This window comes from Notamacropus eugenii, chromosome 6, assembly GCF_028372415.1.
Source record: "Notamacropus eugenii isolate mMacEug1 chromosome 6, mMacEug1.pri_v2, whole genome shotgun sequence".
In the NCBI taxonomy this organism is placed as follows: Eukaryota; Metazoa; Chordata; class Mammalia; order Diprotodontia; family Macropodidae; genus Notamacropus; species Notamacropus eugenii.
Window position 1 is genome coordinate 32,559,814 of NC_092877.1, and position 25,240 is coordinate 32,585,053.

The window sequence follows — 25,240 nt, forward strand, 5'->3', positions numbered from 1 at the left end:
TGGTATGCATAGGAAATGGTATGAGGGAGCAGGAAGAAATAGCACAGGTAGGCAGGAGAAGCTGGGATTTAACAGTCTAACAGAGCATCTCTTTAGTAAGCAGTATCTGTCTTTGAATATTCATTTGGTAAAAATATAAACATTCTCTAATTAACATTACATAACTAAATCCTCAGTTATAGGAGGTAGTTAGGAGACAAAGTTAGTGCTGGGAACAATAAATGTAGATTCCCATTTTTCATAAGTTTAGTAGTCAGAAGGAGGAAAGAAATGACCTGTGGGTCAAGAAAAGACTGGCCTTTGGGTTTTGTTCTTTAAGGGAAATGGAGGGCTGGGCATGGTCTCAGGCAGAAAAGGAAAACCTAAAGGAGTACTGGTAGAAACTTAGGAGAAACAAGGTAAGAGACTCCCAGTGTCCTAGAAAACACAGACAAGGATAACATGGAAGCCATGACCAACTGATGAGTATTCATTAAGCACCTAGCTACAAAGACAAAATACCCTCAAGGTCTTTATAGTCTTGTCAGAGGAAACAACAGGCATACATAGTTACCAAATACAGGATATGCTTTTTCTTTTAGAAGGAGAGGTACTAGCAGCTGAGTTGATCAAGAAAGACCTCACGTAGGGGGATGCTGAGCTTAGATGTTGAGGAAGAGGTCTATTTCAGGCACAGAAGAAAGGGATAGTGTCACGCATGGGGTGCCAGCAAGGAGGTCGGTTTGGTCAGACCACAAAGTGAATTTGGGGAATAAAATAAAATAAATGTTCAAAAGTAGGCTGAAGCCAGATTACCAATGCCAAGCAAGTGTTTGCATCTGAGGCAGCCAGTTGAAACTGGGTTAGAGCACTAGACCTTGAATCAGGAAGACCTGATCTCAGCTAGTTGTATAACCTTGAGCAAGTAATTTAATCTGTTACCTCATCTGTAAAATGGGGAGCACCAATTTTCCCAAGGTGGTTGTGAGTATTAAATGAGATAAAAATGGTAAAGCACTTAGCACAGTGCCCAGCACATAGCAGGTACTATATAAAAATGCTTATTATTTATTATTGTTACCCTAGAGGCAATAAAGAGTTACTTGAGGAACGGAATACTTTAGAAAGAATCACTGGAGGGCAGACAGGAGAGAGAAAAGGCAGAAGGCAGGAAGAACCATTAGGAGGCTGATGTGCTCATCCTAGACGGGCCTGAGGCCCCCGTGGTGAACGTCTCCATGTGGGAGACGTTGTGGACCAGCCTCGACAACCACCTGGACTTAAAGGGTAAGAAAATGAGAAGAGTAGAGGCTGCCCCGTTAGAATATAAGCCTGTACAGGGCAGGGGCTACTTCACGTTGTCTTTCTATCTCTGGCACCCCTACCTTGAACTTAGTAGAAGTTCTCTTTAAATGCTTGCAGACTGGCTGAATGTCAACTCCCTGAGGGCCCACGTGGGCAGCCGCAGCTTCATAAACCTTTGTGGATTGATTGTAGATTGATGACTTTGGAGTTGAGAACTAGGGTGACAATTAGGAAGAGGAATAGGGATTTTTTAATACAAAACTAATTCTAACATGTATAATGACTACCTGAGACTAGAGGGAAGGAAATAGTGACTTTTTTTTATGCTGGTAAAAAAAGAAGTAAAAAAATCTTTATGGCCACTTTCAAAAACACTACCCCACACAATAATCTTGAAGAAAATGCCATGAACTTGTTCTTGCTCGAGACTCATTCTCTTCCCCTGGGGACTTGCTACTGGAGTAAATGCTTTGCGGGCTGCAAATGGAGCCACCAGGACCAGAAAGCAAGCACTTTCTAAAATCAGGGAAGACAAAGTAGACCAGCTGCCCAACCACAAAGTTTACAGGTTAGACACAACATAGTAGATTCTTGTCTATTCAGAGCTTGTTTGAGGTAGTAGGAGGTTTTTTTTAAATTATTATTATCATTTACCAAAAAAAAAAAAAAAAAGATAGTGAACCTAGTGCAGGCTAAAGCAGCTTCATTAGAAAGAGCACTGGAGTTGGAGTTAATGGACCTGGGTTCAAGTCTTTATCACTTAATACCACCTTGGAGTTGGACAAATTTTGACTCCCCAATCCCCAACCTCAGCTTCCTGAAATATAAGATGAGAGGGTCCCTCCCAGCTCTCCATCTATGATTATATACAGGTGAACTTTTTAAATGGATGTCTGTCACCTGAATCCCCACCTCCAACAACTATTAGCAGTGTGATGGTACACAAGCCACTGACCTCCTCAGAATACCAGTTCCCTCATCTGTAAAATTAGGAGAACACTTTGTAACACCCAAAGCATGCAGTCAGTTCAAGAGAAGAGCTTTGCAAACCCAGCTGGGCCATTGCTAGATATTCAAAGGCACCTGCCATTCCAAGTTTGTGGTTCCACTATTAGACTCATTAAAGCCTCAGTACAACATGGGAACACACGCTATAACTGGGCCCACTTCATTTATCACACATGGGTTGGCCTCAGTCCAAATGCTGGTTAATGTTGACATATGCCAGTCTTTGGACTTTGGCCTTTAGCCATAAGTTGTGAAGCAAAGCTTACTCCCTAATTTCTACGTAGGACCTTCCCGCCCCCCCAAAAAACCAAAAAAACCCAACAAGCTTTCATTATTTGACCTACATTCCCCACCCTCCTAATGAGAAATGCATTCTCCCATTTAGTAATCACCTATCAACTGCACAGTCAGGGCTGGGAGTCAAAGAAATCCAGGTTCAAATCCCAAGTCTTCCACTTCTCCCACATGTGACCTTTTGGCAAGTTGTTTAAGGTTTCCTGCCTTATTTTCAGCATCCAGATGGTTAGTAGGTTTACTCTGCCTCCGGTACTGTGGTAAGCACTGGGGATACAAAGACAGCCCCATGTTGCTCAGCCCCTTATCCCCAAGAAGCTCATATTGTAAAGAAGGAGATAACACAACAACACAAACAAACCATGGGCAGTATAAATGAAAAGTGACCTCAGAGGGACAACAGGAGCAGTGGGAAAGGCCTCTCACAGAAGACAGGATTTGGGCTGAGTCTTGATGGAGGTGAGGAGAGAGAGATTTCTAGACATTCGGGAGAGCCAAGGAAAAGACACCATTAGGAGACTGAATAGAATGTAGGAGGCACATAGAGGGCACAATGGATAAAGCTCAGGACCTGAAGTTAGGAAGACCTGAGCTCAAATCTACCCCCATTGTTTGTGTGACCCTAACCAACCAAGTCACTTAACCTCTGCCTCAATTTCTTCTCAACTGAACAATGGGGATAATGATTGCATTGCCTTCCCAGGGTGGTTTTAAGGATAAAATGAGAAAATATTTGTAAAGCATTTTAGCACATATGCTATATACCTAGCATATAGTAGGCATCTAACAAATACGCTCCATGACCTTCCCTCCTATTAATATTTGTAAGGTACTAAGCACAGTTTCTGGCACATAGGAGACATTTAATACTTATTTCTTTCCATTCCCTTCCCTTCTTGTGTAAAAAAACAGCAACAAGGCCAGGGTCACCAGAAAACAAGGGGGCTGGATTAGATGATCCTCTTCCATTTCTAAATCTATGATCTTATAATCATGTAGCAGGATTTCACATGGTGGGACAGAGGGGTCACAACCTCCCACTCCCATCCCAGATCTAATTTGTGTCCTAGTTTATATAATAACCTGCCCTCTTTAAGCTCAGCAAACAGATCTTCGTGGTTTTCCTGAAAACAAAACTCACTGCTTTTTTCTTGCCTATGGAAGGAGCTTGAACCAAAGACTTGATTCACACTTCTGGAGTCAAAACAAGCCAACAGGAAGCAAACCATGACAGCTAGGCTTCCCCACTCACTCCTGAAGATAAGGAATCCATGCTATCAAATAGGCCTACACTAAAAGCAAGGCTATTTGGACCAAGCCTAGCTCATCTTCCCTTAGCCTTCCTAGTGCGAACTACTGGTCACCCAAGAGAAGACTACTACATGCTTCTGGCTAAATCTCCACACTCACCCAGGACATGCCTTGGGTGAACAAGTCAGGGAAGAAAGCAAAAAAACTAAGGGCTGTAGACCAAGTCAAATCAACATTTCTCCAACTCCATCCATTGGCAAATGCACACCTAGCAGAGCATGTCTGACAAGGATGGTTTTTATTTTCTTCCTGGCTCATTCCCAGAAGTAACACCATGCTTAAGGCCTGAAGGCTCTATTAAAGAAATAAGGAAGACTGAACCACCACACCCCTTCCAGGTTGGTTTTATTTAATTCACTGTCAAATTGGAAAAACATGTAAACAGGAAGCAAGAAACAACACAACAGGGCATTTGATAGATGAACCCCAAGCATTCCCTGGGAGACTTTCACTTTGCTACCTCCATTCTGGTTCCATCCTTATGTGAGGGCTGATCAAGGAGCCCAAAAGACCACTTACCCAAAATATATTGCAAAATATAACCCCTAGTAACTCTGTAAAGCCAAATGACACTCTGGGACAGTGGAAAAAATCAATAGATGTAACTAGTTCACACAGTTATATCTGATATAATTAAGGCAAGGAAATATAGGAAGATGGAAACATTCTTCAGGGAGGGAGGATAGTAAAGAATACACAGGGTATCCTGAGAAGTGGGCAACTGACAGAGGCTCAGACATGGTCCTCAGTGATCCCTGCAAAGAAATGGACTTGTAGTGGAAGGGACAAGTGTTGAGGGAAGGACAACTTCTACTTTTTTTATGGAATTCTACTTGGGCCCAGCTCTCCATAAAAGCCACTAAGTAGAATTATTGCCACCACCCCTCCCTCCCCCAACACACATACTGTCTTCTATGATAGAGGTAACTATCTTTAGCCTTCAGTGGTGGGGGCAGGAGAGGGCAGGCTATGCTGTACTCACTCACTAAGGGCCACTTGGCAAACAGGCCAAAGGCACAATAAATACAGGGAAGGGAAGATGGGGAGGAGGGAGATGTGGTAGCTTTAACAGTGGGGTCAGAGTCTACACCCTGTTTTATCTCACCCTTCAAAAAAAAAAAAAAGGTAGTTCAGTAGAATGGCAAGCATACTTCCTCCATTCAACACTTACTAGCTGTGTGACCCTGGGGCAAGTCATCTCACCTCTCTAAAATCTGTTTCCTCATCTATAAAATGGGTATCTTCCCCCCCCCCCCACTTCCAGCAATGTACTTTACAGAGCTGTGATAAGGAAAGCATTTAGAAGCCTTATAGAAATGAACTAATCTAAGGCATTAGTACTTTATTCTTCAATTTAGGATCAAGTAAAACTAAATGAACATCTGCTACCTTGGGAATTTGTCATCTTCCAAGTTGGTCCCAATGCAGAGTCCAAGAGACTTCAGACCATATCCTGTTGACAGGCCAAACAAGGCACCCTTGGGAAAGCACCAGCACTTCCACACCAAGAAGGCACCCACCCAGCTAGCCTGCTTTCAGTGATAAGCCCTGAGACTGGCATGGAGTAAGAAGGACTGGGCAGAGCAGATCGGACCAGCCTGGCAAGGTCATTTCTCTGTCAGGAAGAAGAAGCCACCATCTGTGGAGAAGGTCTCTAACTCACAGCCAAGTGTGGTTTCTAGACCCCTGAAGGGAAGTAGAGATCACTATGCTGCCTGCCTTTAAAAAGATATATACGTTTATACCTACATTATATGTATATATATGTGTGTGTGTGTGTGTGTGTGTATGTACACACACACACAAACATATATAAGCTTTTAAAGTTTCAGCTATACAGGATACCCAAAGGTCCCTTCTAAAACACTTCCAAGTTAGCAACAGCCAAACATGCAAGGCACCAAGTTTTACTCTATCCCCGGGATTGTGAAATTACAGTCTGTCAACTTTTTTTTAATTACTGTCTTGATTGTTGTATTTCAATATAACTAGCTTGCTTTGTAATCCTCTATATTTTATTTTATGTGTTTAAAAACATTATTCTAAGAAAGGGTTCACAGTCTTCCCAGACTGCCAAAAGGGTCCAGGATACAAAAAAAATTAATAACCTCTACTCCATCCCAGTGGTTCCTGGGTGTCAACTTCCTGTTCCTGAGACACCATAGTTAAAATCTGAGTTAAGCAAACCCCTTACAGAAAAATCTGGATTTACCAAAGCACTAAATCAGGGGTGGGGGGGAGAATGCTTCTTTACTATGAAAAATGGTTTTCCATGGGACCCCTTTACATAAAGTCCTCTAAGTGCATTTAAAATCCAGTACAATTTGCAAATGACAGTTTTCAGAAACAGGAGACAAAAAATGTACTTGTATACAAAAAAACACATACACAGAGAAACACAGCAAAACAAAACGCACACAGGCTACCAAGATCTGCTTTCAGCTCTTGCCCTACTGAAGAACTCAAAGGCACCTCTAGCTACACCCATCACACCCTGACTGATAATCTGGTCTTTTGATACCTACTTGTCTGAAGAACCAAAAAAAAAAAAAAAAATGCTTGCCTTGTGTTGGGTCTCCTACATGGAAGTGGGGAAGGCTGCCTGCTGAACCACAGAACCAGCTCGGCTCTAACTGTCCTAACGCCTAAAAGGATCGGGTAGCCCTTGTATAGGCACCGGCCGCCGCTCACAAATCCATCCACGCCTCTCTTCCTCTTAGCTGCTGTTGTAGCTCATTTCCGAAGAAATGCTGGGCAAGGAGCACCCCCTTTTATGCCACAGTCTGTCTCACCTCCTCGTGGCCTAGGGAGTGAGTGAAGTCCCATTTCTGAGGTGTCGGGTTACCATAAAAATAACTGCTGGACAGTCACCAGCCTGTGCGTTCACTCACTGTACATGGAAGGAGAGAAATCCATTGCATATGGAGCAACAGGTCTTAACCTAGGGTCTTGGGACAGATTTCAGAGGAGGGCTGAGGAGTTGGGAATGAACTGAGATGGGGGAAAAAAATTACATCTTTAATTAGCTTCCTTTAGAATCCTATGGATTGTATGCATTTTAAAAAGATTCTAAAAAAAGGGTCCACAGGTTTGCCCAGGGCCCCATGCCACTAAAAAGGTGAAGAATCTTAATCTAGAGTAACTAGACCAGAGAGGGTGGGGAACTACAAAACAGGATAAAGGCTATGGGAAAGGCCCACCCAAGTTCCCACCAGCCATCTCCCAGGGACCTAGCCAAGCTCTCTACCTCCAAACCTGGATTTTTTATCAGGCAGCCTGCCTGTGAATGCAGAAGGACTCCAAATGCACTAGGACTCTAAGAAGCAGCTTTTCAAGCAGGGAAGCTTGTTTTATTAATGAAATTAAGAGGCACGGGGCTTTCTCAATGAAAGTTCTTTTAGAAAGGAAATCTCTTCACCCTAAACAGAACACCAGGCAGAAAACAGTCCAAGAACAACAGGCATAATTACATGTATTTTGAACTATGAGGAAACCTTAAAAAAGAAAAGAAAAAGAAAAAAAAAGCCAATGAAGATATTTTAAACAAGCTTTCAAAAGTGAAACAAAAGTTACCATGTGAGAAGGCATGTTTTGCTTGATGTGGTCTGAGTTGGCCTGCATATGCCAAGCCAAGTCTCTCTGTAACTCCAGCAGCCTAGCAGGTTCTGAGCCTTCCTCAGACACTGCTTTCATCGTGAACAGATCCAGGCACAATACTTTATCCACCAAGAGCTAATTGCTCCTCTTTCATTGTAAGTGGGAGGGTAGAAAACCAAGGTCTTTGGTTCTGAAATCTTCCAGGTACGGACTGGCTCTTTCCCCCAGGATAAAGGAAGTGGGCTAGGCTTGGGTTGGCCTAAGCTTCCCACCATAATAATTTAATCCTACCTGGGAAAAGTGGCTTTTACTGGCTCAGCAACCAATGCAACTTTTCTCATTTCTACAGCATTTTTTTTTCTCCTCAAAAAACCCCCTGGGAAACATCGTTATCCCCATTTCACAGACAGATCTAACTCACAAGGACATTACATTCTCAACATCAAGGCCAATACCTATTGCCCTTCATGATCGACTAAATGGAATCAAAGAGCACATAACAGAAAATTGGCCCTCTAAGCGATCGGCTAATCCGCTGTCCTGGAAGGTTTATTGGTTAGGAAGGCTCCTAAAATTTCATGTTATTTGTCTGATTTTATATTCATTTTAAAATACCTAGTTTGTTATGGCTATGTTACAATGTTCTGAACAGAAAAGGTCCTGTCCTTGGGAACTGTGGCCACTGCTCTACCAAAGCCAAATGAATGACTATTTGTTTGCTTGTTGCATTTAGGGTAGTTTTAGCAGCAATCAGATCTTGAGCTGAAAAGACTGCACTCAGACTGGGAGTTTTCCTCTTTCCTAATCTGAAACGTTACAAATGAACTCCCATACAGTCTCCAATTCAGACCTTTGTAAACTCAGATTTGCATGAATTAAGAAATGACTATCTTTCCTCGCCAACTGTAAAAACCCAACAGAATTCCTGTAGCTGGAGAGGAGCTTTCCTATGACTAGTCTTCATATCGTCTGAGAGTCTTTCACACGTTCTTGCTGTAAACCACACAAGAAAGCAACAAATGTCAGTTTACTCTTTAATTACCATTGTGTCTGAAATACTGATCTAAAGGCATCATTTTCCATTCCTTTCCTGGTCTGGCTGAGAGAAGCTCAGATATGGCTTTCTCCTTTCCCTGGCCATATCTCTGGAGAAGGAGGGGGGGTCAAGTTGCTCGATAGCAATACCTCCTAGCTGCCTGGGTTTAAAATTAGCAGAGCTTTGGAAAGCCTGGGAGGTAACCTTCCCACAAGGTCGGCAAGGAGAGTAGAGTGCAACACAGAGGGCCACATGAAGAAGAAACAAAATAAAACCCTCCAAGGCCACTCCGTCTTCTCTTTCCCCTTTTAGCCTGGAGGCTGAGCAGAACCTGACTTGGTTTGTATTTTTATAAACATTGAGCCAGCAAGCAGTTTCCTTTTAGAGACAAACATGATTCCTGAATTCTAAACGTGCCATCACTTCAGAACAAATGGGCAGACCAAGCCACGAGAAGGGAAAGTCCCCACTGGTCTCCCCAGGCGCATCTAGCAAAGTTAAATAGATTCCTGGGTAAGAGGAGCACACATCCTCTTGGAACATTCTCTCAGGTACATAACAGAATGGGGAGAGGTTCTGAGGAGGAAAAATGTTGATCTGGTTACTGTTGTTCCTAGAGCAGGTGGGGGAGTGAGGGGAAATGGAAGGGGGAGAAGAGGAGAGAAAGTGTTAGATGAGGAAAGTTAGGGTACTCCATGACGGCAGGCAGGAGCTGGAAATGCCAGTTGGATTTGTTCATCCATAAACTAGCTCTATGACCCAGGCAAGTCATCTCCTGTGGATGAAGCTGAGATTACTCCTTTGCATAAAGAGGAGTTAAGGTAGCTGACCCCTTTCTAGCTCCTGTTAAAAGAAACATGCTCTAAGATGAGGCTTCGAAGCATGGGATGACTAACGTAACGTAATGCAAAACAAAGCAAGCAAGCAAGGAAATACCCATGTAAAAGGAAACAAAAATATCCAAACAAATTCACTGAATCTTATATAGTTATAAGAATCAAGCTGGACCATGAAGAAAAGAGGAAACGGACCTCAATCCTTTCATTGGTAGCGATGGGTGTGGAACACTGAATATGTTGTCAGATTCAGTTGCTGTGCAGATTGATTTTGCTGAACTTTGTTCCCTCTTCCTCTAGTTTTAATTCTTTGTCACAAAGGACAACTCCCTAAGAAGGGGCAGAAGATGGATATTTTTGGAAAGGATGATAATACACAAAAAAGCAAAAGATCAATAAAATGTCTTTTTTAAAAAAAAAAAAATAAGGCTCTGAGGGGTGGGAGTAGGAGACCCTATAGATCAATACTTCATTACCCACTGACTAAAATCAATCTATTGGAATGATTAAATGTGGGAATGATAAGCTCAGCCAAGAACATTCCAACCCCAATGGACCCAAACTTACTGGCCCACCTTTACTAAATTAATTAATTTTTCCATTGAAAATAACATATTCACGGTAAATAGGTCTTGAATTTCATGTTTGTCGTGCCATTATCCATCCTTTGATTAAGGGGATAACAAGAAGACAAAATCAGAAATCCAAAAATAGAGACAAAGTGGATGAAGACTCATTCCTAAAAACAGACTGTCCATCAATCAACCAAGTTGCCTACTAAGTTCAGACGGTGCTAGGAGTCAGCAATACAATTACAAAGAATGAAACAATTCCAAAGATTCTGTATTCTAACGGGTAAGACAGCACCACATATGTGCAGTATTAAAAAAAATAAAGTAGTTAAATACAAAGTAATTTTGGAGGGAGGCCACTACTTACTGACTGGGGGAAATCAGCAAAGGCTTCGTGCATAAGACAGTGTTTGAGATGGATCTAAAAGGAAGAGAGGAGCTCTGAGGAAGAGCTAAGTAAGGAGGGAGTACATTCCAGGCAAGATAGTCAGTGCAGAGGCAGAGAGATGAGAGTCTCTGTATGAGAGTTGTAGAGAGGCCAGCTTTTCTGGACTATAAATTGGAGGAGGGGTGTGTAGGGGGAGGGGGGCAGTAATGTCCAAAGTGGCTGGAAAGAACAATTGAGACCAAAATGTGTGGGGCTTTAAGTGTTCGGTAATTTCAATTGTGTTCGACTCTTCATGACCGTGTTTGGGGTTTTCTTGGCAAAGAACCTAGAGTGATTTGCCATTTTCTTCTCCAGCTCATTTTACAGATAAAGAATCTGAGACAGATTTCAGTGACTTGCCCAAGGTCACACACCTAGTAAGTGTCTGAGGCCAAATCTCAACTCAGGTCTTCCTGATTGCAGGCCCAGTGCTCTATCCATTGCGTGTCCTAGCTGCACTTTAAAAATTACACAAAGGCACTTGTATTTTATCAAGTTTATTTGGTAAGAAAGTCACATGGTTAGACAGGGTCAACATTTAGATAGCCTTTTCATCAAGCAGAAGACGAGAGGAATCCTCTGCCACAGTTAAGAGTTATAAAAAGTTGCTTCTTTCAATTCTTTTCAAGATGCTGGATGACTCCTTACCCTTTTTACTGTTCTTTATGATTGAATTTTCCCATGATAAAACACAAACCACTCTGAAAGGAACATCTCCCATATCCTAGGCCTGGCAACAATGTAAACTTGGCTCACCACCTCACTGATACTGCTGGAAATGGGAAAGGTTACAGAGCCAGGAACACCCAAACCCTTTTGTCTATACCTTTCTAGGGTAACAGTCCCAACATCAGATGCTGAAAGATATCTTAGACCCTTTCTCTACCCACCTATATCTGTCTCTGTGTCTGAGTATGTCTTTCCTTCCCTCTTCTCTTCCTTCTCCCTCCTTTCCCTTCTCCATTCACTCTTCCCCCACCCTCCTTCCTCTCTCCAACTTTCTCTCCCCTCCTCCTCTCTTCTCTCTTTCTTCTTTTGGTTAATTCTCATGCAACGTTCTTAAGTACTACACCAGCAAAACAAATAAACACACAGCAAAACCCCAAAACCTTTCTGAAGAGAAAATGAAACACAAGAGAAAGCTCAAATTTCTTAAGCTTCCATGGCAATCATCTGGCATTCTCTAATAAGGGAGGTCTGCCTGCCTTACCCGGGAGCAAGGGGATTTCCAAAAAATCCATTCCCACCCTATACTAAAGGGTACTGACAATTATCATCAAAACAACTGCTATTATATTGTCCCATCTGAGCATAAACCTATCCTGTGAGGTAGGGAACAACGATGATGATGATAGCGGTGGTGATGGTGATACCATTTATGTGGCACTTTAGTGTTTGCAAAGCATTTCATATAAGGCATCTCATTTGATCTTGACAACAATCTAATAAGAGAAGTGCTATTATTATCAAAATTTTACAAAGGAGGAAACTGAAGTAGAAAGGTTAAATGCCTTGTCTAGGGTCACAGAGCTAGTAAGCATCTGAGGCAAGATTTGAATTCAGTGTCTTCCTAACTTCAACCCTAACCCAAAATGCCTAGGCATTAGAAGTGAAATGATTTGCCCAGAGTCACATAGCTCTTAAGTGACAGAGGTAGGATTTATACTCAGGTCTTTGACTACAAAAGTAGCACTCTTTCCATCATACCACAATGCCTCTCAACCGGATCTCCACAGAAATCCAGGACTTGGAACCTCTCTCTCTTCTTGTTTTAAATCTACTAACTAATGTCTTACTACTGAACTTTCTCAAATTCCATACCTCTTTCCACCTCCCCAGGTCCTAAAATTATCTGAAACCATAGGCAGACCAGAAGTTTTCAGGGAGAGAAGTCATCTGTGACTGTCATCCATTATCAGTTTACCCCCCAAACACTGGGCAAGATGCTGTAGAAATGGGGTGGTTGCTTTGTGTTAGAAGACCATAAAGCACAGTCTGAGCTTAGCAGGTATGCCTAGAGAAGGCCGTTCTGTCCAGACTCATCTCAGTGAATCAGAATCAGAAGGCATCAGTTCCAAAGCTGAGTCTGCCCCCTATCCCTGGATGATTCTGAGGACATCAGCGAACCTCTCCCAGCCTCACTTTCCTCACCTTTAAATGAGAGGATTAGAACAAACTCACCAAAATTGAATGCTGTGAAAATGACAAAGGTGAGCCCCAGAGAAGAGTTATAAAAAGGGTGTCTCTGCCTTCTTTGCAGGGAATGCTGCATAAAATGTCATTCTAGATTATATGTTGGTTAGCCTTGCAAAAGATTTCTCTTTTTTTCTTAATTCTGTTATTAGAGGATGGCTAATTAATGAAATGAAAGTGACAAAAAAGATAACCATAAACATTTCTATGAATTTAAGGGGTTAAAATAAGATTTGACATAGGATCGAATTTTTTGGGGGGGAGGTAAAGATCCCCCCCCCCCATCTCACCCAGGTTGGAGATTGGCTTCTCTATCTCACCACTGATTGATCGGAGGTTTGAATTTGTTCTTTTTCCAACCTGAGCTGCATAGCACTGCCTTCCCCCTCTACAAACTTCCACAGGGGTTCACCACATGGGTGCTACAAGTAGTGAGAACTCCAACCAGCTTTGTTCAGAAGCCCCAAGTGCAAGTGATCCACTAGCCTCAGCATCCCCAAGAGCAAGGATTGCAAGGGTATATGACTACACCCAGCTAGGATCATAGGGTTAACACCAGATGGGACCTTATAGACCATCAAGTCAAATTCACTCACTTTGGAGATAAGGACAGAGAAGGGCTAAGCAACTTGCCCAGAGCCACATACTTGCCAGAGTCTGAGGCAGGATTAAAACCCAGGTCTTGCAGACTCTAAGTAGAGCACCCTATGCATTATTGTACCACATTCTAAGGTCCATTTCAGCCCTGAATCTATGATCCTGTGTCCTCTCATTAATTACTGATTTGGCACAACTCATTCCAATTAATCAATTTTAGAGTAAAAAAAGGGAGTCTGTCCTTTATGTGTCGTTACTAATGTATTCTGACCTTCTTTTGCTTCTTTTTTTAATGTAATCAATTCATCTCATTTAATAGCTCTGAAGATACCTAGCCAGAACAGTATTCAGTTTCCCTATCTGAAAAATGAAGAGATTAGGCTAGATATGATTCTGAGATCCCTGTAGTTCTAAATTCACAATGCTATGGCTTCAGGCAATACTACAGAATACAGAGAGGTTCTTCAGCTCTTCAAAGAGGTGATACCTGTTTCTGAGGAGCTGCTGTGATTATTATGGTCCTCAGCTCCTCCTCCAGCCAACTGTGTTTCATCTCTGCCCCATCCCACGCCGCACATATATGTATATATAAGTATGTATATGTACATACATATTTATATATAAACATATGTGTACATAAAATGTATGCATGTACATATATATGTGTATATATACCTATATACATGTATAAAATAAAAAGACAAGAGAGGCTCTCTCAGGCATTTGCAGCTCTTGTCTTAACCTCTCACTCAATCAAACAGGTTGGATTTCTTTCCCAGTCACCTGAGAATGCTTGCTAGGAACCTCTTCTCCCTTCCAAATCCTAGGCTAAAGACTCAGAGATTCATTCTTTCATTTATTAGACCCTATGGATATTTTCTTCTTCACAGGTACTTACTGGGAAATCATGGGATTAAAAATTTTTCAAGCACCTCTTCCCACATTAAAATCAGGAAATGTTCTTTCCAGACATTTCACATTAAATCTCTTATGTCCACAAATACATTGGGGTAGAGGGAGCTGTGTCTGGTAGACACTGAAAATGCTTTCCTACATCTTCTGTTCTTTCAGCTGGATTCTTATTTCTTCTTGTTTATTCAATGTAAATTACAAAGTCTTTTTGGAATTAATCTCTACTTCAATCTCATCCAACCCTTGGGGAAGAGCAAAGGAAGCAAAGCTTTGATTAACAGAATCATATAACTTCAGAGTTGGAAGTGAGTTCAGTAAGTTAGTCTACTCCCTACTTGAACAAGAACCTACCCTATAGCATCCCTTGACAAGATGTCACTGCATCATTCTCTGCCTGAATACATCCAGTGACAGAGACCTCACCTTATGCCTTATGCCAAGTCAACAACCCTCATGAAGCTATCCATTCCATCTTGGGATAGCTTTTACTGTTATGGGAAGTTTTTTCTTACTAAGTTGAAATATGTTTCCTCCCAACTTCCCTCTATTGTCCCCACATTTGTCCTCTGAATTGTACAGGATAAAGCCCTAGAGAGCTCAGACTGCCTACATCTTCATATAACAGAGACCTTCTGTTTGATAGCTAAATATTGAGCAGTCTCTACCAGCCCAAACACCTTCCCCCAATCCCTTAAGTTACCTAGACCATATGCCTATAGGGGCCCTTAAGAGCTGTGACAGCACCCCTAAGACTTACTCATTAATCATAGTTGTTGGTTAGAACGGACCTCTTTTACCCAAATCCAAGACAGCCCTTAAAGATGTTTGAAGAAAGCTATAATGTCCTTCTCCCAATCCACAAGTCTTTTTTTCACCTGAGTAAACAGTCCCAATTATTTTAACTTCTCTCACATGACCTTGTTTGGGGTCACCCCATCATCCTAATGACCTCTCTCTGGACATAATTCAGCTTGTCACTGTTACCTCTAAAACCTAAAGAATCAAAACTGTTATTCCAAAGGTGCGATGAATAAGGCAAAGAAAAACAGGATAATCGTATCTCTCATTCTAGAAATTGTTTCTATTAATGTCAATTCAACAAATGCCTACTGAAAACCTACTCTGTCCAAGATACCGTACCAGACACTGAGAAGATAAAAAAAAGAAAGAAAGAAAAAATTAGCAACCCCTGCTCTCATGGAGCATCCTTTCCTCTTAAGCTATATTCTAGAGATGCCATTAACTTCCTTCACTTCTACACTATGCAGTTGGCTCATTCAAACTTCCAGCCCCATCTCTTTTGTTTTAATTAAAGACATCACCTCTTTTTAAAATATACTTCATTTCATTTTCCACCCCATGAATCTGTAACCCCTCAGTGAAATTGGATTCTTTTTATTGGTTGAAATATTCATTTTCTTCCAAGGACAACCGACACTTAGTCTTGGACTAAACACAATACAAACACCTTCAGCCCACTTCCCGTACTGGTTATTATTATCATATGGATGTCATCACCTTACCTGAGGGGATGGGCTTTAGATTATCTTTTTTTTACAAACAAAGAAACTGAGGCTCAGAAAAACGTGATGAAGGGACTTGACAAATTCACTGCCACGTAATAATACGTAGCATCTATATAACACTTTAAGGTTTACAAAAAGTTATTATTTCATTTGGTCCCCACAACAACCCTGGGTGCTAGGTGCTATTATTATCCCCATTTTACAGATGAAGAAAATGAGACAGGCAGAGGTTAATAGCACTTGCCCAGGATCACACAGCTGGTAATTATCTGAGGTCATATTTCAACTCAGATCTTCTTGACTCCAAGTCTAGAGCTCTATCCACTGTACCACGCTCACTTACCTTAGAAATCCTAGCGGCAAGAGATCCAACTCTTCTACAGAAAACTTAGGCCAGGTTTTTAATGAATTGTAGTGACATGAATGATCCCCTAGTTAAAATACAACATCCGCAGATTGGGAGGTTTTGGTCAAAGGTAGAATAAATTCTTTCAAGTCATTCACCTCCATAATCAGGAATTTCTCCAAATGATTGAGAGGAAAACAGCCTATAGGTGTTAAGACCAGCAGCTGGGTACATAACCAATTGTCAGAGGCAGGAGCTGAACCCAGATCTTACTACTCTAAGCCACCTCTCCATCAACTACTTATCATGCTGCCTCTTGGCCCATTTTATAATTTCCCAGTAAGTAAAACAGACTTGAAAACTTTTTTGGCAGAGCAATGAGTCAAGCTCAGGAAGAAATTAGTTCGTTGGGGGTAAAGAGTTTAACGTCAGCAAAGCAGTCCAAAAGGAAAGAAGTCAGGAAGTATGGAAAGTAAAAACTGAGCCCATTCTTTAAACTCACTGTTGGAACAGACACTGCTTCCCTTTTCCTTCCTATTCTTCCAATTTGTGGGGATTCCAACAGATGGTGAGATGGGGAGGGGGGAGATTAGTGGTCCAGGAAGTCATAGGGTCATTGCTTCAGAACTAGACTAGCTCTTAGAAATCAACTTGCCCAACCCTCTCATTTTTACAGATGTGGAATCTGAAACCCAGGGAAATCGGGTAGCCATAAAGGGGAGTCAGGATATAAATTCAGTCCTCTCTGACTCTTAATTCACACCCTGCTCAAGTATCAAAATAAACCAGCTAAATCCTGTGCACTGAACTTTTTCTATGAAAAAGGGGGCAACACCAATGACAGTCAATAACATCATTCTCTCTGACAATATTTCCTGTACCTCCCATGCGAAACCCTGGAGGGGGAGGCCTGAATACTCCCCAGGTAGTTCAAGTCACAATATGAAAAATAAGTTCTAAAAGTAAAAGGAAATGACTAAGCTCTCAGATTGCGTCTCGATTCTGTATATTCCTAGTTTAAGGGCTGGGTGGAAAGACAGAAGGAAGGTTCATGAACTCTCTTTCCAACTACTGCGACCTAAATTAAACCCAAGTTTACAGCTTCACATTGTTGAATTTATTCTTGTTAAATCATTCCCCAACTGATAAATGGCCAAAGGATATGAACAGGCAGTTTCCAGAAGAAGAAATCAAAGCTAAGTATAGTCATTTGAAAAAAAAATGCTATAAATCACTACTGATTGGAGAAATGCAAACTAAAACAACTCTGAGCTCATTAAACCTCACACCCATCAGATAGCTGATGGCCTAATATGACAGAGAAGGAAAATGACAAATGTTGGAGGGGATGTGAGAAAATCGGGACACTAATACCCTATTGGTGGAATTGTGAACTGATCCAACCATTCTGAAGAACAGGGGCTCTAAAACTGTGCATACTCTTTGACTGGGCAATATTGCTACCAGCTCTGTATCTCAAAGAGATTTTTTTAAAAAAAAAAATGGAGGAAAGGACTTATATGTACAAAAATATTTATAGCTGTTCTTATTGTAGCAAAAAATTAAAAATTGAGGCTATATCTGTAAATTGGGGAATGACTAAATAAGTTGTGGTATATGATTGTGGTGGAATACTATTGTGCTCTAAGAAATGATGAGGACAATGCTCTTAGAACTTATAGGAACTGATGCAAAGTAAAGTGAGCAGAACCAAAACACTGTACACAAATAGCAGCAACATTGTGCAACCATCAACTGAATGACTTAGCTATTCTCTGCAATACAATGACCCAAGACAATTCCAAAGGACTTATGATGAAAACAGCTATCTACCTCCAGAGAAAGAACTGATGGGGTCTGAATGCAGACTGAAGCACCTCATTTTTCCCTTTATTTTTTTCATGGTTTTTCTTTTGTTTGTTTGGGCTATGTTTTCTTCTACAACATAACTAATATGAAAATATGTTTGGTATGGTTGCACATGTATAACCTATATCAAAGTGTTTACCCTCTTGGGTAGTGGGGAGAAGAGAAAGAAGGAATGAGTTTGGGACTTAAAATTTTAAAAAATGAATGTTAAAAAATTGTTTTTACACGTAATTGGGAAAAAATAAAATAGTATTTTCAAAAAATGTATTCTTGTTAGTTTTACCCACTCTTCCAACTTAGAGATCTTTTTTTAGGTCCTAATTCCTTCATCCAAGTTATAATTTATCCTTCCCAGCTTTGTGTCACTTAAAAATTTGATTACATATGGAATGTATGCTTTTCTTCAACTCACCAATAACTTTATCAACATGATTGGGAATTGACTGGACTGTTTTCTGTCCACCACGTTGTGTTATCATCTGGCCCCCACCCCTCTGCCCTGCCCACAAAGAGGCACTTATCAAATGTTCAGGGCATTTCCCTGATTTCCCAGTCTAGTAACCCTGTTTAAAAGGAAATGCTATTTGACTGTCATGCCTAGTCCTTAATGATTCCATACTGCTTGGGAGCAATCATTTCTTACTATAACGGATTCTAGAATTCTTCCTGGAATCAATGCCAAATTCACCAATCTCTAATCTGAAGAATCGTAATTCCTCCCTCTTATAGCTTCTCAGAAGTGGAAAGGAATAGGGAAGTCACCTACTGTAATCCCTACAGGCCCAAGATTTTCTTTTGATAATACCTCTAACAAGCAGTCATGCAATTAAAAGGCACAGGTAAGGATTAAGTACCCACTGTGGCCCAAGCATTGTGCCTTTTCCTTGAAGACCTCCAGTGACCCCAAGAACTGAAATACAATGTTTCCCACTTTGGGGGAGTTCTCATTTTTTACAAAGCTTAACTTACACCAAGCCTAAATTTGCCACTTCCCCTAAAGCTAGGACTAGTCCTTGCCCCGTGGGGCCAAGAAACAAAGTCTAATAATTGCTCAAATGCCATCATGCCCACCTTGCCCAAATCAACCTCGAGATAAAATTCCCAATTCTTCCAATAGACTTTCATATGAGGTGAATTTAAGAGCCCTTTATTATTCCATCTGTCCTCTTTGGGACACCCCTCAGGGTAGCAATGTCATTCCTAAAACATGAACCAAGACTAGGTGGAACAGTGGACAGAATGTTAAACTTTCAGACAGGAAGCCTGGAGCTGGAATGCTGACTCAGTTTCTCCCTAGTTGTGTGAAACTTAACATCACTCTCAGCTCCGGTTTCCTCTTCTGTAAACCAGGAATAATACCCACCTACCTCTTGGGACTGTTGTTTCGATCAAATGAGAAACCACAGGCAAAGCACTCTCTGTGTATCTTAAGAGCATACAAGTGTGTGTACACATACATATGTACATATATACACATGTACATGGCTAAAAGAAAACCCAGTGTGAGTAAAAAAAGGAGTTGGCAAAGCTGAGAAGAGCAGCAAAAAGGGGGAAGAAGATGAGGAAGATGAAGAAGATGAGGAAGATGAAGAAGATGGAGAGAAAAGCAATGATGAATAACAAAAACATGGACCTTTATTTTTGGGGGTGGGGCAGTTAAGCAGGTTGTTGTTCTTACATGAATGGAGGATCTAGACATGGTAAGAGTACAGCCTTTCTACCTTGGAGCACATTTTATGGTAGACACTGAAAAACTGAAAGCAAAGCTCTGCAGGAGGGAGGGAGAAGTAGAGTTCACACCATATAGAATCTGCCAAGGAAATTGTGTGTGTTGTAGGAGGACTTCTTGACTCGAACTCTATCCACATTGATACCTATTAGAAAAGACCTCACTGAGGGAACAGGGAAAATGGAAAGCTATCTGAGTTACTAAAGGGCTTTCACCCAGAAGGATAAGATTGTCCAGACTTGACCCCAGAGGGTAATCAATTAAATACAGACCAGCATATTTTGATTCTGTAGCAGGAAAATATTTGACAAATATAGCTTTTCAAAAGTGGGAAAAGCTGCCCAAGAGGCAGTAAATTCTCCATCCCTCTAAGTCTTTAAAAAGAGAAGGGAGAAAAAGCCATTTTTGTTGGGGGGAGGCGTGCCTGTTGAGGTCAGTTTTCCTTTTCAGATACAGTTGGTACCAGATGATGCAAGGTTGCTTCCTGCTGTAACGTTTAGGATTAAGGTTGACAGATGTGACCGATTAGACCCATCATTCTTTCAACACGTTTACTAATAATAAAATCAACAGCTTGCATTTACACAGTGCTTTATGGTTTGCAACATGTAATTTTACACAAATAATGTCATTTGAACCTCATGGCCCAGTTGAGGTAGTAGTTACTATAGGCCAAGGGTTCTTTATCTGGCTTTTGTGAACTTGTTTTTCCCCTCCTGTTGATAACTGCATTTCAATAGAATTAGTTTCCTTTGTAATCCATGTATTTTAGTTAATACATTTCTTCTAAGAAGAGGTCCATCAGATTGCCAAAGAGGGCCATGTCACTAAAAAGATTCAGAATATCATATGTATATGTGTGTGTATATATGTGTGCTATATATACATATATATAATTAAACATATAAAAAAGATTTCTAAAATAGCTATTAAACATTCCAGACACCTTCACAGACACAAAGATGAGTAAGAAAATCACTGCCTTCAAGGACCTTACAATTTAGAAAAAAATCATTAGTGTTCTATCCACTGTGCCAAATAGAGAAGCCCAAGTGAACCTGGCTGGGGATCCCTCAGTGGTCCCAGCCAGGAGCCACCAATCAGAAGAGCAAATTCTTGGGGATGACATGTCTCCAAAGTGGGAAGGGAGCTAGGAAAGGGGCAGAAAAGTTAAGCAGGTGTGATGAACTTGTCCAGGAACTGAGGAACCTTCACACAAAATCCCAAAGAGCCAGAGGGAAATCATGAGAGCAGCCAAAGATTTCAAGTGAACTAACAGTAGACATATGGCAGCTAGGTGGCGCCATGATACACAGAGTGCTAGACCTGGAGTCAGGAAGACTTCATCTTCCTGAGTTCAAATCTAGCCTCAGATACTTACTAGTTGTGTGACCCAAGGCAAGTCACTTAGCGCTGTTTGACTCAGTTTCCTCATCTGTAAAGTGGGGAAAATGCTAGTACTGACCTCCCAGGGTTGTTATGAATATCAAATGAGATAATAATTGTAAAATGCTTAGTACAGTACCTGGCATACAGTAAATACAATATAAATGCTAGCCATTATTATTAACTTAAAATTTTAGTTAGAAAGACAGTATATATGATAAAAGTTCAACATCACTTGAGCCTAATTCCAAATAGAAAGAAAAGAGTAATGAAGATTTTATAGGCCAAGGGAATTACAAGGTAGGAATGAGTCATGTACTCAAGTAACAAAGAATACTGACCTGGAGGAAGTAGTGGTCCACTTAAGGACCAGTGCATAACAAACTGGACAGTCAGAGTAAGCAATAAGGAAGTCAGACTTGATTTTACAGGGAATGAAAAACCACTGGAAATTTGAGGGCAGATACGACAATGTGGAGCAGGGTTAGGGTCAAAACGTATGGTTAGGGTTGTATGGCTTGTAGGGTATGTAGAGTTAGATGTGAACAGAGTCCTGAACCGGGAATTTGGAAGACCTAGGTAGATGACCAATGGCTGGTTCCTTCATTTCTCTGCCCCTCAAGCAACTTCCTAAGACTTAGATAACTCATCAGAAGGTTGCAAAGAAATACTAGATCCTTGGCTTTCTTCAAAATATTGAGATACCATGACTAAAAGGGTGTTCTAAGAAAAGCAATTTTAATGGAACAGGGTTGATTAGGTGGGGAAGATAATGAAGGCAGAAAAATTAAGAATCTACTATATTACTCAAACTCAAGGGTTCACAAATGAATGAATGAATGAATGTGCAAAACACCATGCTAAACACTGGAGATAACAGAAAGGTAAGACAGTACCTGCTCTCAAAAAAACGCATATTCTTTTAATTTCATTTCCACTGATAAAATCCTATCATTTCCTGATGTTAAGTCATCTGAAGTTGCCAATGACTTACGCAACATGTACTTTCTTTTTGGGGAATTTGGTAGTTTTGGCTCTAACACCTTCAGGAGCAGTTAACAAGAGCAATTTCCACAATGAGAAGCTTCTTCGGATGATGGCTAAGGGCACTGGGCTGGAAGCATTGCTACTCCAAAGTCTCTTGGGAACAGGGTGCTAGGCTGTGTCCTTCAGGGTTTGAGGGGAAATGGTGGTCTAGATGGTGGTGGTAGTTTGATCTGCTTTGCACATACTGTCTCTCCTTCAGGGAGCCTCACTGCTTCAGCTAACCTGCTATATCCACCCTACGAATGGCCGCTGATTGGACTGACGGGTCCCTTCTTTACAGACAATGGCTGTGAAGGGTGGGCTGAAAGCAGGAGCAGTTCTAGAGGGGACTGCCAGTTCCAGGGCTCTTCTGTCTCTAGCACTTAATACAGTGCTTGGCACCTATCAGACACTTAACAAATATTTATTTTACTAACTAAATTGGTCATAAATGATCACTAGTAGTGATGATAAAGGTGGGCCTCTTCTCCAAAATTATCTAACCTTTTTCTGTATGTAATGGACTCTGTTGGTAGCACAGTGAAACCTATGTCTCTCTCAGAATGATTTTAAATAATTAAAAGAAATCTTAAATTTCAGTTAGCGGTGAATGAAAGTAAGGATTTTTTTTTTTATCCAATTTCATAAGCCCTCTGAAGTCTACTCATAGAGCCTTAGAGGTCCATGAACCACAGGTTAAGAACATCTGCTTGAACTTGATGGGACTAGGACCCTAGACTTAGGGTAGCAGCCATGAGAATGCAAAGTAAAGGACTGATACGGTGCCATATCAAGCTTCCAACAGTTACCTTACAGAAATAGTCAAAACAATGTCACAATGCATCCAAAAGAGTAAAATCTCAAGAGAAACAAAGGGCTTTTTTTAAAGGAGCAAAGTGAGGCTAGCATTACCAGATGTAAAGCAGTAATAAGCAAAACTGTTTGGTATGAGCTTAAAAAACCAGAAGTTTTTTAATCAAATAGGTTCAGCATGCAGTCTAGAAGCAATCCAACATCACAGCCCAAAATTCCATAAAACCAGGAACACCAGTCACTGATGTGAGGACTCTCCATTTGACTACAAATGGAGAAAAACCACAGGGAAAAGTAGAAAGTAATTTAGCAGAAATCTGGTTAATGACAATATCTTATACTACAATATATACCCAATGGGTATACAAACTAAGCATAAAGAATCACATTATTAAAAAAAAATCAAAGCAGAATGGAAGGAGGCATCCTGAAACAACAAGAGCTGGAAAGATCTCTTAAATAAACAGAAAACAAAGGTTAGCATAGAAAATAAAATGGGCAATCTCCATGATGAAAAAATGAAAAGCTTTTTTGCACTGACAAAAATATGGCATTGCCATTAACTATAAAAAAACCCATCCTCAAAAAAACCAATCCTCCATGAAAAATATTCACACAAGATATTCTGAAAAGAGAAAATGTTAGCTTATCAATATGAGAGGCTATTCCTAATGAGAAATATAAATTAAAACAACTCTTTTTTTTCACCTCATAGGCATGTAAGTAAAGATGACAAAAGACCAAAAATGATCCAATGTTGCCAGGGCTTTAGGGAAAAAGGCACACTAAAGTCCTGATGGGAAAGTTGCTGGTTGGTCCAACTGTTTGGAAAACAACTTGGAATTATAAAAAAAAAATGACCAAACTGTACAAAACCTCTGACCCGATAATACCACTACCAGGCATGTATCCCTAAGGAGGTCAAAGACATTGGAAAGGTCCTGTATATACAGAAATATTTATAGCTGCATTTTTTTTTGTAATAGCAAAGAACTGGAAACTGTGGGACAAAAGCTATACAAAATAAAGCCTGGGAGCACAGGCATATATTATTGCACCATAAGAAAAACCGAGCATGAAGAATTCGGAGAAATATGGAAGACTTGCATGAAACGATGCAGAGCAAAAATCAGCTGAGCCAAGAAAACAACTTACTTAATGATCACAAAAATATAACTGAAAATAACCAGAACTTGGACCATGGAGGGACCAATTTTGACTTCAGAGGACTTGACAGTAAAGCAAAGTCTATTGAACAAGCAGGGGTAGAAAAGTGGTATAGAATGAGGTGCCCAATCACAGACATAGCCAAGGTGTTGATTTGCTTTGCTATTCTAAAGCAGAGAGGGGGAAGGGACTCACTGGTAAGTAACAGCATTGGTTTGGTTTGGTTTTTAAAGGCACAAAAACTTTTTTACAAAAGAAAAAAGTCAAAGGCTGGTGCCAAGTACTTTGAAAAAAGAATTCTCTCCCAGCCAACAACTTTCCAGAATGAAATATCATTATCTTTATAATCTAGTGTCCTAAGGGAGCCCCCATCCCCAGTCCAGCCCATCTCTGGACCCCTTGGACATTTTAGCTGACAGCCTATTTTAGCCCTACCATATATGTCCCCAGGGAGCAGCAACCCAAGGAGCATTCTGCATCCCAGGTACAAACACGTCCCAGTATAGTCCGAGGAGGAGAGTGTTTTCTGTTTTTTTCTAATTCCATTCCTCGTGTCCAGCATTTTGTGGGCCTTTCTGGCTGCTGTGGCATATTGGCCCAGTGTCTTCAGAGAACAGTCTACAATGAGTCTTTGTGGCAGAATAAAACCCCTTTCCAAAATTTGTGTGGATTAACAGTCTGGCTGAGGTAGCCATAAGAGAAACGTCATTGGGTTGCAGATCTGCTAAGGCCTATACTAATATTGGTACTGAGAAGACAGGAAGATTTTTTGGAAACTTACACATGAGTTCACTGCTCCTTTGGAGGGAGACTGCATACAACGAAATGCTAATGACTCAACCCATCCGAGATAAGATCAAAAATGAGGCTTTCAGGGAACTGGAAAACAGAAAATGAGTGAAGAGCACAGTAGTTTCTCTTGGATATTCATCCAGGGCTGGCCTGTGTGTCCATTTAAGAGAGACTCCAGAGCTAGAGAAAATACAGGACACCATAGAGAAAAACAGCTTAGCTGGGAAGTAAGTAGAATCATGGACTAGACAGAACGGATCTTCCTTTATCTAATTTAGAAGCCTAAGGGACCAGAGTTTCAACAGAAGAGCGATGAATATAAAAGCAAACAATCACAGTATTCTAAGTTTAGAGGTGACAGATTATGAAGAAGGTGTGCAGGTTTACAAGAACCAGGCTAACAAATATCAAGGAATCTGAGAGTGATTTCAGGTCCCCAGATCCAGTCATTCCATCTGATACAGGAATCTTTTCTATGTCCCCAACAAAGGATGGTTCAGCCTCCCTTGAAGAATTCTA

At 40.9% G+C, this 25,240-nt stretch overlaps 1 protein-coding gene across 8 annotated transcripts in view; it reads right to left on the minus strand.

Annotated features, from left to right (window-relative positions):
- TEAD1 (TEA domain transcription factor 1) overlaps window positions 1-25,240 on the minus strand; it is a 315,884-nt gene that overhangs the window by 228,309 nt on the left and 62,335 nt on the right. Inside the window, exon 1 of one of the 8 annotated variants that reach the window (XM_072619400.1) lies at window positions 1,365-11,334. The exons of the other annotated variants lie outside the window; for them this stretch is intronic. The gene's annotated coding sequence lies outside the window, so the exon portion shown is untranslated. Of the gene's footprint in view, window positions 1-1,364; window positions 11,335-25,240 lie in introns of those variants that run through there. 8 annotated transcript variants of the gene reach the window in all.